We start from the raw sequence: 12,484 nt of genomic DNA, 5'->3' as shown, positions 1-12,484 counted from the left end.
TGCTGATTAATTGTATGAAATATTGAACTTCAATAACTTTTCATGGATATGTATTATCTATTCTCATTTTGTCTGTGAACCTTAACACTAACTCCAATATGTTAGGAAAGACTTGAGGTTCGACGACAGTAAAAACCATTTGCATGAAATCTTACGCAATAAGTTTTCGATGGCCTAACCTAAAGCTACTGATAAATCAACATATGAATAAAATAAACTTTTAACGGAGTTTTTCATCATAATTTGAATTAGTACACTCATAAGACTTCCAAAAATCTTAGATTCTTATAATTATTATATAAACTTTTTGAATATTCGAAGGTTGCTATTCAAGTTCTGAGATAGATAAATGAAAAAAAAATTTTTATAATTGGATGACTTCATTGTTTCTCAAAATATTTTCCATTAAGATCAATACACTTTTGCATGCGTTTGAACCAATTGTAGAAGCATTTTTTCTATTACGATTGAGATACCTCCAAAACTTGTGATTTGAACACATCACCGCTTCCTCATGTGTAGAAAATGTCAAAACTTATTTTTGATGTGCGGAAATAAGAAGAAATCATTAGTTGTCAAATAAGAAATGTAAGGCGGATGACTCATCAATTCAATGTTTTGGCTGTTAAAAACGTTTTTGTTTGAACCAATAGGTGATTGATTCTTTTTTCTGCAATTGATTTATCTGATTTTTTCGAACACTTCTAACAAAAAAATGCCGATGTACCTTTCAAAATTGATTACGTTATTCTAATGGAATTGTTGTTTAGTTTCGGGTGTATATGCATAGATACATGATTTGTCGTCTGTTTTTTGAAGCATTGCGATTTAATTTTTTTAGCATTTTCTGCACCAATCGACGAGAGCTATTTTTAAGCGAATGTCAAATGACGGGACATCCAACGCTAACAAATATTTTTTACAGTCAAATGTTCATGCAATATTGAAGGCATGCGAGTAATGCCCAAGTATACGTCAATCTCACATGACTATCTTGCAATATCCAATATCGATGTTTCAAACCGATTTGGAACGACCTTCACGAAATTCATTCTGTGGCGAATTTTGACCTCGATTGAATTTGAAAAACCAGCGAAACACAGTGGCTCGAGATGCTTCATCACCACAAGTGATTTCATTGGTTTAATTCACGTTAAAAGTTACAGATAATCGTCGCTCGAAAATGTTCGCGATTTAATTCCATTTTTGACCAAGACGAATGTTTCAAGTATATGTAAAGAGATCAAATAGCTCTCGTATGACAACACCATTAAAAAATGTCAACCTTTATGATGGCAATGTCAGATTTCACGTATTGACATCATTGGTGCTATATTACAAAACTTGAGTAACAACCCTCGTACATTTCATACACAGAATATTAAGAAAAGTTACTTTATTAACAATGGCGTAAATTTGCTAAATACATGAAAAATTATTTGCCATGAAATTTCCATTATTTTATTGTATAGATTACATTATTTTTATAAATTTTTCAATTATTGTTATATATTCTGGATTTTAAGAGGTCATGTAGACGCCAATTCTAATAACACGTGAAAATTGACCATTACTTTAGGGAGTCAAGACTTTTTCTTAAGAAAATTTTTTTGGTGATTGATTTACTATTTTCCTGTTATAAACAGAAATCTGAGGCTTTATTTTTTTTGTAGTTTTTTGTTTATAACAATTTCACTTTTAACGCGAACAAATAATGACATCACTTTCTTAGAATTATATACTAAGTCGAATCATTTTTCAAAATTGGCTATATAATAAATCTTCTATCCCCAGTTAGAACATCCTTATTTTTTGTTTGTACCTGTGTTGGGATCTGCAAAATCTAAATAAAAGAATAGAGACAACTCCGTCTCAGGTACAGGTAAGAGCAATGAACCTTTTACAGATTGTCTTTTCTAGAAGAAAAGAATACCCAATTTCAATATTTTCCATACTATTCTTGACAATGACCTAGAGAATATGTATGTCAAAGGTACAGAAAATTCTCTCTAAAGTAATGTTGCAACAAGATTAAGAGAAATCTATAGCGTTATTTATATCTAATAAGATCCAATAGTGCTCGATAATCGATCTCTCTCTAACCCGTAAGCTTTTCATATTTTTATCTTACTTTCACTAGCACGGAGACATTTTTCGTTCTGGTATTGCGAAATAATTATTGTTTATATATTTGATATCTTTCGCTCCTTATGAAATGACAAAAATTTTTTTATAAATATTTATAGCGTTCTGTCACCAATTAGGAGAGATGTAAATGTTATGAAAAAAATTCCATGAAGTCAAAATAATATCAAAAGTAACTTTCATGAAAATTTTAAGTGTTAATTCATGCCCTCCTTAAAATGTTAGGGTAATCTACCCTGGCCACAGAGGGCCGCCTTTTCATTTTCAGTAGAAATAGAAGATTTATTGTGGAAAGTTTCATGACTTCTGATATGACAACCTAAAATTGGATACTGATTCTTCCTCTACAAGTTGGTAATAGCCAGTGGCATTAAATGAGCTAAAAAGTTCTCGCCTTTTGTTAAAATGGGTGCACAGACACATCTCTGGTTCAAATTTTGATAATTTCTAAGATCGTACTTATGTAAAATTTGAGAATTTATAATGAATTTATATTAACTTACTCTAATAAGTTTTGTTGAACTTCATCTTTCAAACTTCTTATATTTACCCCTGTTGCATTAGCTTCGCTTTTACTGAATCGTAGTCCTGCTAAATTCGAAGTATAATGACGCAATTTGGAGGGTCCGTTTTTTCTACGGGGCCGATAAAATCGCAGTTTTCGCCACACACACCCACCGTATCTCCATTTCCGAAGTCCCTGCTTTGAAATTCTTCGGCTGAAATCGTCAAACAAACATGAATTGAAAGTTATTTTTGTTTAAAAAATAACCATAAATTATTCATGGAGTATATTGAGAGTCCATATCGAGAGAAACAATTCTATTACTTCTTAAAAGTATGTTGAATCTATAAAATAATTTTCAATTACCTGCAAGTAACAGAATTTTATTCCCACAAATAGTTCTCATTCATATCAGGGGCTTTTCCAATGTTGTTGTAAATAGTAGAACTAAAACTAGAATTCCGATTGTATATTATACATCAATCATTAAGGTACATAATCATTTTTTACACACAGTGAGTGTAACCTACATTATTCCACAGATACGTTGATGTGAAAATATTATAAATGGAATAATGCGATACTAATTTATCATTAGAAGTTAAACAAATTTAATACGCGATTTAAATTTATCAAAACAAGATTCGTTAAATAGAAAACCCAATGAAAACAGCATTATTAGCACTTACAGTCACAATTAGAGCAGATTGAACAAGAGTGTATGCAACTTTACAACTTTTTAGTGCAAATAATATCGCGAAAATAATTTTAGACGTTGGTACAAATCTTTAGATTGGTGTTATTTTATTTATAGCTACAAACGAAATTTAAAACGCATTTTATTTACATATTCTCATTCAAAAAAATCATATAAGAGTATAAAAATTAGTTCTAGGAAAAAAATTAATTACTCGGAGCATCAATGATCGGTTTGTGTAGATTTGACGATGACCAACTCATTACTTGATAAAGAGTGAATTTTCAAAATACCCGTGCGAGAAATACTAGAGTAGAGCAACCTCATTGAGCACAATATGTACGCAATTCCTCAACTGTCCATAAATTCAACGTAACTAAGGGGCCTTAAAGTAGAGAAGAAATTATAAGTCTATCATTACGTACCAAGCTAGGTATGATAAAACAATTTGTCATAGCATTAGACAAGCAGAGAAATTGTTTTAGATATATTTGTAAAGAAATAGTTTTGTGTTTCTAATCCAAAATACGTTGGGTAACTACAAATGCTGTTGGTGAGACTGAGTCAAGAGCTTTTTATAAAGGTGACTGGGTAGGGTATAGCAGGCGTTTTCTATATATTCGATTAAGATTCGGGTATATATTTTATAATTATGAAATATGAGGAACTACTGTGTCTAAGTAATAAATGAGCGGCTTGCTGCGAAATTTGAGGCGTTTTTCCCAAAGCATCAAGCGGAAACTACGTGGTTGACCTGGTACGCTTTGGGTGTTGGTATGGTTCAAAACTATGCCTTGAGATTTTTGGATATCGACCGAACCCTTTATCATCTGCAACAATTTGAGAATTGCCTGAGAGCAAAGGTCAGGGACGGAACCAATGAGTATGGTATCGCTAGCATATAATTGGATCGTCTCCAGACAGTTCCTTCATTTTAAAAACACATGCCAATTGTTATCATGCATAATTAGGTTGAAAAACTATATTATAAAAAATAATACTTTATTCATGATTCGATTTCAAGTGCAGCATTTTAATGAATTTTAACTAGCTTCTTAAATAAAAAATATGACCCTCTATGACTGCAGATCTTGTAAAACTCTTTGGCATTTTTGAAAATATGAATACACAATTTGTTAATTTGGGGAAAGTTTTTTTTGTTATTGATATTAAACACATAAATGAGTTAAATTAAAAATAAGTTATTTCATAAATTGAATATCTCAACTTTGAAATGTGTCAATCAACAACAATTGTTGTTCAAAAATAAACTTTATTTGAAATGCACTAAATATCAATCTTGGTATAATTGTTCTTAAAAAAGTAAATTCTGAACATATAGGTACAGGAATGCGAAGGAAAATTGGTCATATAGGAAGTATCACCTTCCAATAATTCGATGAAAAAGTGCAAGTTTAACTTTATCACAATGTACGTTAGAATCCATGAAAATGCCAATAGTTTGATTGTAAGAAATTTTTCCATTGCCTGCATTTTCTTGATTGATATTAGGTACTTTAAAATTGGTAACAACATATTCTCATTAACCGCCAAGCATGGGTCAATAAAGATCTTCAGTGAGCTCCAAATGCATTTCTCAGGTATAAAGGTAGTTCGAAGCTGAATACACCAATAACTGAAAGGAAGGCCAAAGAATGAGATGGTGTCTCACTGGAAAAACACTCCAGGCCTAATACTCTACAAATGATTCTTAACCATATCAGCTAATAAGTTTGAGTACTTGTGGTCGGTCTTCTAACAGGTAGAGGATAGCAGATTTTGCGAACAATCTATGGGAACAGCAGGGCATTTACTCTTGCAAATTCTATTCTTTTATCGTAGTTTCTAGGTCTTTATTCATTCTTCTTCAAAACTTGTAACCCTATAATAACTAAAGAGCACCTATTCTGCAAATGTCCTGCCCATTTCATCAAAAGACTAAGGTACCTCGACGCAGTAGAGCTAACATCTTAGGAAGTGGTACACAAAGACCTCAGACAAAAAGTCTCCTTTGGTAGTTTACGTATTTTTTGAGAAGAACAATGAGATGTACAGTCTTGAACAAAATATCTTCTAGATATCGATGCAACTGAAGAGCCGAAACAGCTCCCCAAACAATCTAAAATCCCTAACACCATCTTCTGAAGAATTATAAATTCTTGCATATATTTTCAGTTAAATTTTGAAGTTTGATTCAAAATTTCTATTCCACATCAAAATTAAGCATTTCAAAAAGTAGATTAAAGAATTTCATCTATACAAACTAATAGAGTAAGTTTGATAAAGTGGGATAAAAACAAGGATTCAAGGGAGCTGTTGGAGGTTGCATTTACATGAATCATTCAATTTCCTTAGTAAGTTTTAAGAAATAATTGGCTACTTACATCTTTTCTAAAGCACAGTAAATCCTTTCTGTTATTGATAAACTAGCTTTTTCACCAACTTCATAGGTAGAAAGTGCGATGAAAGGTGAATGAATTTTATAGCAGCATTACTTATCCTTAAGTTTTTTTCATGGTCACGAAATTTTGAAATTTATTTATAGTGATAATGTAGTATCTTGGAAGATAGTTTACAAATGCATAAGAAAACAGCAATATTTTTAATAATAGTCAACGAAAATCTATTTCTTGGTACACCTCGTATAAGAACATTTTCGATTTGCAAGGCAAATAAATCTGGGACATATTTAATTACATTATAATATAAAAAATAATGATTACGATCTAACAAGGATACCTCGACCTTTTTCTAATTGGTATTTGTCGTTATAATAAAATTGCTACCACTTAAAGTTACTATAGTAAATATTCATAATTGATCAGAGGATATTTACATGTATTTACTTTTAAAAAAATATATTTCTGATTATGCGTATTTTTGTATTATCGGTGATTAACTCGCAAATTAGTAGACGGATTTCCTTACGGTTTGAACCAATAGAAAGATTGAATCAAAAGGAAGATTATACTGCACACGATTTAAATTATTCGAAAGATTGAACTAAAAGGAAGATTTTGATATATCATATGTTGAGGTTGTGTGAGATATTCAGAGATTCAACACGTATACAAAATCGAAGATATATCGGTAAATAAGAAAGAAACTAATGGACGGATGCTCACAAGATTTAAACCAATTAAAAGATTGAATCAGGAGTAAGATTTTCATATATCATGTGTTGAGGTTAGGTGGGATATCTCGAGATTCAACACATATTCAATATGAAATATATATGCTACTTCCGCCATTGTGTATATCGGTGATTAACTCGCAAACTAGTGGACGGATTTAAACCAATCGAAAGATTGAATTAGAAGGAAGATTTTGATTCATCATATATTGAGGTTAGGTGGAATATTTCAAGATTCAATATATATTTACCATCAAATATAAATGCTGTTTCTCCCATTTTTTATATCGTTGATCAACTCGAAAACTAGTAGACAGATTTTCACACGATTTGAAGCAATCGAAAGATCGATTCTAGAGGTAAATTTGGTTTTTTATATGTTGAGGTTAGGTAGAATATTTCGAGATACAACACGTATATGAAATAAAAGATATATTGATGATTAACTCGAAAACTAGTAGAAGGATTTTCACACTATTTGAACCAATCGAAAGATTGAATTAAAAAAAAAAAGATTTTGATTTATCATATGTTGAGGTTAGGTGGAATATTTCGAAATTCAACACGTATATAGAATCAAAGGAATATTGATGATTAACTCGAAAACTAGTGGACGGATTATCACACGACTTGAACCAATCGAAAGATTGAATCAAATGGAAGATTTTACCTTATCATATGTTGATGTTAGGTGGAAGATTTCTTGATTCAACTCGTATATAAAATCATATATCGATGATTTATTCGAGAACTAATTTCCACACGGTTTGGTTCAATCGGAAGATCATATCGGAAGGAGGATTTTGATATATATGTTGAGGTTAGGTGGAATATTTCGAGATTCACCACGTATATGAAATCAAAGACTTATTGATGATTAACTCGAAAACTAATAGAAGGATTTCCACACGATTTGGAACAATCCAAAGATTGAGTCAAAAGGAAGATTTTGATTCTTCATACGTTAAGGTTAGGTGGAATATTTCGAGATTCACCCCGTTTATAAAATTGAAGATATATTGATGATTAACTCGGAAACTAGTGGACGGATTTTCACGCGATTTGAACCAATCCAAAGATTAAGTCAATAGGAAGATTTTGATTCTTCATATGATGAGGTTAGGTGGAATATTTCGAGATTCAACACATATTTAATATAAAAGATATATGCTACTTCTGTCATTTTGTATATCGGTGATTAACTCCCAATTTTGTAGACGGATTCCCACACGTCTTAGACCAATCGAAAGATTGAATCAAAAGGAAGATTTTGATATATCACATGTTGAGTTTATATGTTACTTCTGCCAATTTGTATATCGGTGATTAACTCGCAAACTAGTAGACGGATTTCCACACGGTTTGAACCAATCGCAATATTGAATCAAAAGGAAGATTTTGATACATCATATGTTGAGTTTAGATGGAATATTTCGTGATTCAACACAAATTTAATATTAAAGATATTTGCCACTTCTGCTATTTTGTATATCTGTGATTAACTCGCCAACTATTATACGGATTTCCACACGGTTTTAACCAATCGAAATATTGAATCAAAAGGAAGATTTTGATATAGCATATGTTGAGTTCAGGTGAAATAATCCGTGATTCAACACAAATACAATATGAAAGATATATGCTACTGAAATCAAAGACTTATTGATGATTAACTCGCCAACTAGTATATGGATTTCCACACGGTTGTGGTGGTGTGTGGTGATTATGATATATAATATGTTGAGTTTACGTGAAATATTTTGATAAGTACTGTAACTGCTAAAGTTACGTAGAGACTTCATCGAGTAAACATCTGTGACAGTGTAGTGAAAGCGGACCCTGATAAAAGTTTCTATTTCAGGATGTGTCATTCAGGTATATCCTTTATTTTATATGTTTCGAGATTTTTCTTCGCATGAAGAGAGTTTGTTAACAAAGCAAATTTAATTGTACGGAGAATTCCGTTATTCAAAGTGGCCGTACTCTTATTACGTCTCAATATTTAACTGGTTAATTACAGGTAATTTTAGGTAAATAAAAAAAAGAGAAAGATCAAGATCAAGAGTTACAGGCATGGAGCCTGAAAACTCCAAAAGTAGGGAAAAACACTACGGTAGAGGGACGTCGAAGGATAGAATAACGAAGCTTCTTGAAGCCACAATAAGAAGACTTAAAGAAGATAACCAAAAAAAGGATGAGGAAAACAAGCTCCTGAGGAGAACAGTTGAAACACAAACAGCTAGAATAAAGAACATGATGGAAACAATATACGTCAAAGTAACAACACTCATCGAACAAATCGAATAAACATGGAAGAAACTAATAGCGAAGACTGTCAAATGGAAGACGAGAAATTCACGCAAGTGAAAAATAGAAGGAAACGAAAAAAAACGGAAAGTAAAACCACAGACGAAAACAAAAATGACAGTAATGAAAGTGAAAATGAAATACAAGAAGAATTAAAAAAATAAAGAGAAGCGAGGAAAAACAGAAAAAACCAGAGAGGAGGCCACCTCCAATCATAGTGAAATGTCTGATGTGGACCGTTATCAGGAAACAACTGATACAAAGAAATATCAACGCCAAGTGCAAAATGGGCACTTATATAGGAAATATTACCACGCATACAGTGGAAGATTTCAATAAAATGAAGATGCTCCTGAGCGAGCACAAGGAAACGAGTGGTATACTTACGCACTCAAAGAAGATAAAGAACGAAAGCTAGTGATAAAAGGACTAGCAGTAAACACCCCCGCATCGGAAGTAGAAATCGAGCTAAGCGAAAACCGACTGAAGCCCAAAAAAGTATGGCAACTCACCAGCTATACACAGAAAAAAGACAATACAAGAAAATTGCTACCTATATACATGGTAGTTATCGAGCCTGCAGAAGAGCAGTCCAACAAGAAATTGAAATATCTCTGTCACACGAAGATAAGTGTGGTAGAACAGAAGAAACACGACGGACCTGTACAATGCTACAGGTGCCAAGGTTTCCATCAAGGACAGAGCTCGTGCAAAATGGACGTGCACAGTGTAAGATGCGCAGGAGCGCACAGGGCTGCGGACTGCACCTTGAGCAAAACAGAATAGTCTAAATGCAGGAACTGCGAAGATGACCACCCAGGCAACTACAAGGGGTGTCCCAAAAATCCAAAAAAAGAGGAATTAAAATAACCAACACAGAAAACAACGACCCAAGGAGTCAGCTACGCCCAAACGGTCAAGAAAACGCCAGCTCCAGCGGCACAAGGAACGCCCGAGCTACTGAGTATGATGCAGACACTCATAGCGACACTAATAGCACAACAATCAAAATAAAATGTCAAACAACCTTCCTAGTCAAATAAAGATCGGCTCGTGGAACACAGGAGGACTACGAACAAACCAAAACACTATGGGAGTGATCTTGGAGAAAGAAGATTATGATGTCTTCGCACTACAAGAAACGAGATTGCCAGGTAACACACACAGATTCACCTGGCCAGGCTACAACGTCTATAGAGACGATATAACGGACGCTCTGGAGGTACAGCGATCTTAGTGAAAAAAGAGCTGTACCAACACCGAATAAACTCACAGGACGGACTACTTAGCATGGAGGCGACAATAGTAGTCATTAAAACAGCATAGGGCGATATTAGAATAATATCAGCATACGTACGGCCTGATACCACTATACACGAGGAAGACGTGTTAGCAGTACTCCCAGATGGAAAAAAGGCATTATCATAGGAGATCTGAATGCCAAGTCCCCTGCGTGGTACATCACAAGAAGAAACAGACAAGGAAGAAACTTGGAGAAGATTATAGAAGATCACCCATCCTATAAAGTGATAGGACCAGTAAGATCGACACACTACCCACCAAACGGAGGAAGGCCTGAGATTATAGACATCGCTGTGTTGAGAGACATGACGATGCCTGTAGATATCGGGACCATAGACGGCGGCGACGCTTACTCACCAATCGCCGTCACCATTGGTAGCGGCAACAGACAAACAGGAAGAACCCTAAGAAAAACCAACTGGGACAAATTCAGAAGGCTAACAGGACAGATTTTAGGACCAATCACGGAAATAAGAAACAAGGAGATGCTAGAAGAACAGGTATGTTTCTTTGAAGAAGCACTATCAGAAGCGATAGAACGAAGTACTACAATGACCGTAGCAGACAAATACGGCAGATTCAAAAATATAAGTGACGATCTGAGAAATCTGATTAGGGAAAAAAATAGCTAGAAGAGCCCAAAGGACACAAAACCCAGAAGATAAAAAGAAAGTCAGGGAAATAAAACAGGAAATTCAAGAAAAATTACAGGAACACAGGAGCGACGAATGGAAGAGAAGGATAAACGAATTAGACCCGCAAAAACCCGGATTATGGAACATATCTAAAGTCCTAAGAGAAGAAAGAAAACCAATGCCGCCAATATACGGAAGCAACGGGATGGCGTATACAGATAAAGAGAAGGCAGAAGAGCTGAAAAACACAATGGAACTCCAGTTTACACTGAACGAACATCCCGACGAAGACATGGATTCCTCAGACATGATAAAAGAAAACATCAACGAATACCTAGAAGACTAGGAGGACCAAGAAACCATAGGATTCGCAAAACCGATGGAAGTAAAGGTATTACTCAGGTTCGCATCAGCAAGAAAGGCTCCGGGAATAGACGAAATCTCGAACAGAGCGCTGAAAAATATGCCGAAAGAAGGTATGGCATACCTATCGAACATAATAAGTGGCATGCTAAAGGCAAAACACTTCCCATCGAGATGGAAACAAGCAGACATTATCATGCTGAGAAAATCCGGTAGAGATCCCACTTTCGCCCAAAACTATAGACCGATAATTTTGCTACCTGCCGTGAGTAAAATAGCAGAGAGAGTGATACTGAGGATTCTGAACGAACATACAAGGACCTTAAACACAATACCAGAGGAACAATTCGGCTTCAGGAAAAACCACAGCACCGAACAACAAATCTTGAGACTAGTAGAATATACTAATCAAGGTTTCAACCAGAAAGAATCCATAGGGGTAATCTTCCTAGACGTAAGCAAAGCCTTCGACCGAGTATGTCATGAGGGCTTGCTTTACAAGATGAAAGAGGCAGGATACACAAAACAAAATTAATCGGTAGAAAAAGCAAGTTAAAGACGGAAACAAAACTCAGATTTATAAGGAGTATAATAATACCGATTATAACGTACGCCTCGGTTGCTTGGGGACACACGTGCAAAACAAACAGGAAGAAACTACAGGCTCAACAAAACATAACGCTAAGACAAGCATTAAATGTTCACTGGACAACAAGTATCGAAGAAATATACGGCGAAACGGAAACTGAAAAAGTATTGGACTTTATGGACCAAAGGGCAGTAAAGATATTCGAGGAGCTGGCAACGCATCCCAACGAAGAATTGAGGAAACTAATAAGCTACACCAAAGAAGACTATAAGAAACACAAGAGACCCGGAAGACAATTGGATAAATAGGTAAAGTAGGTTAAGTAGGTTAGTATATATAAAAAAAACCCAAATACAACACAAAAACATACAAAATAAAGAAAAATAAATTCTATCCACGATCCTAGGTTTTCAGGTTTTCAGAGTCAACCCACAAGAGGACACCCCCCGACACGGTAACTCCGCATTTCATAAGCAAGTGTAGAGTTATACATCGGGGACAGCTATAGAGAAGGCGAGAGACCACTCAGATTGGAACTTTTCTTGCCGAATAAGGTTGGAAGAGGTTGTTTACCCGAGGCAGCGAAACACACACACACACACACACACATTAAGACGTCCAGAACAAGAAGCCAAGAGTGTATAGCCAACAGGCTAATCTCTTAACAAAAAGATAGACATCCCAGAATCTCCCATAGAACTCAGGGGAGAGGAAGGAGTCTACGCGCGAAACTGCAAAGCGAAAGAGGATGAGGACCTGTCAAAATGACAGGGGGTGGTGGAATGTCCTTCTTCGCACCCACTCGTGG

Source organism: Diorhabda carinulata, chromosome 10 (genome assembly GCF_026250575.1).
Source record: "Diorhabda carinulata isolate Delta chromosome 10, icDioCari1.1, whole genome shotgun sequence".
NCBI classification, from domain to species: domain Eukaryota; kingdom Metazoa; phylum Arthropoda; class Insecta; order Coleoptera; family Chrysomelidae; genus Diorhabda; species Diorhabda carinulata.
Note: the sequence above shows the minus strand (reverse complement) of the source record.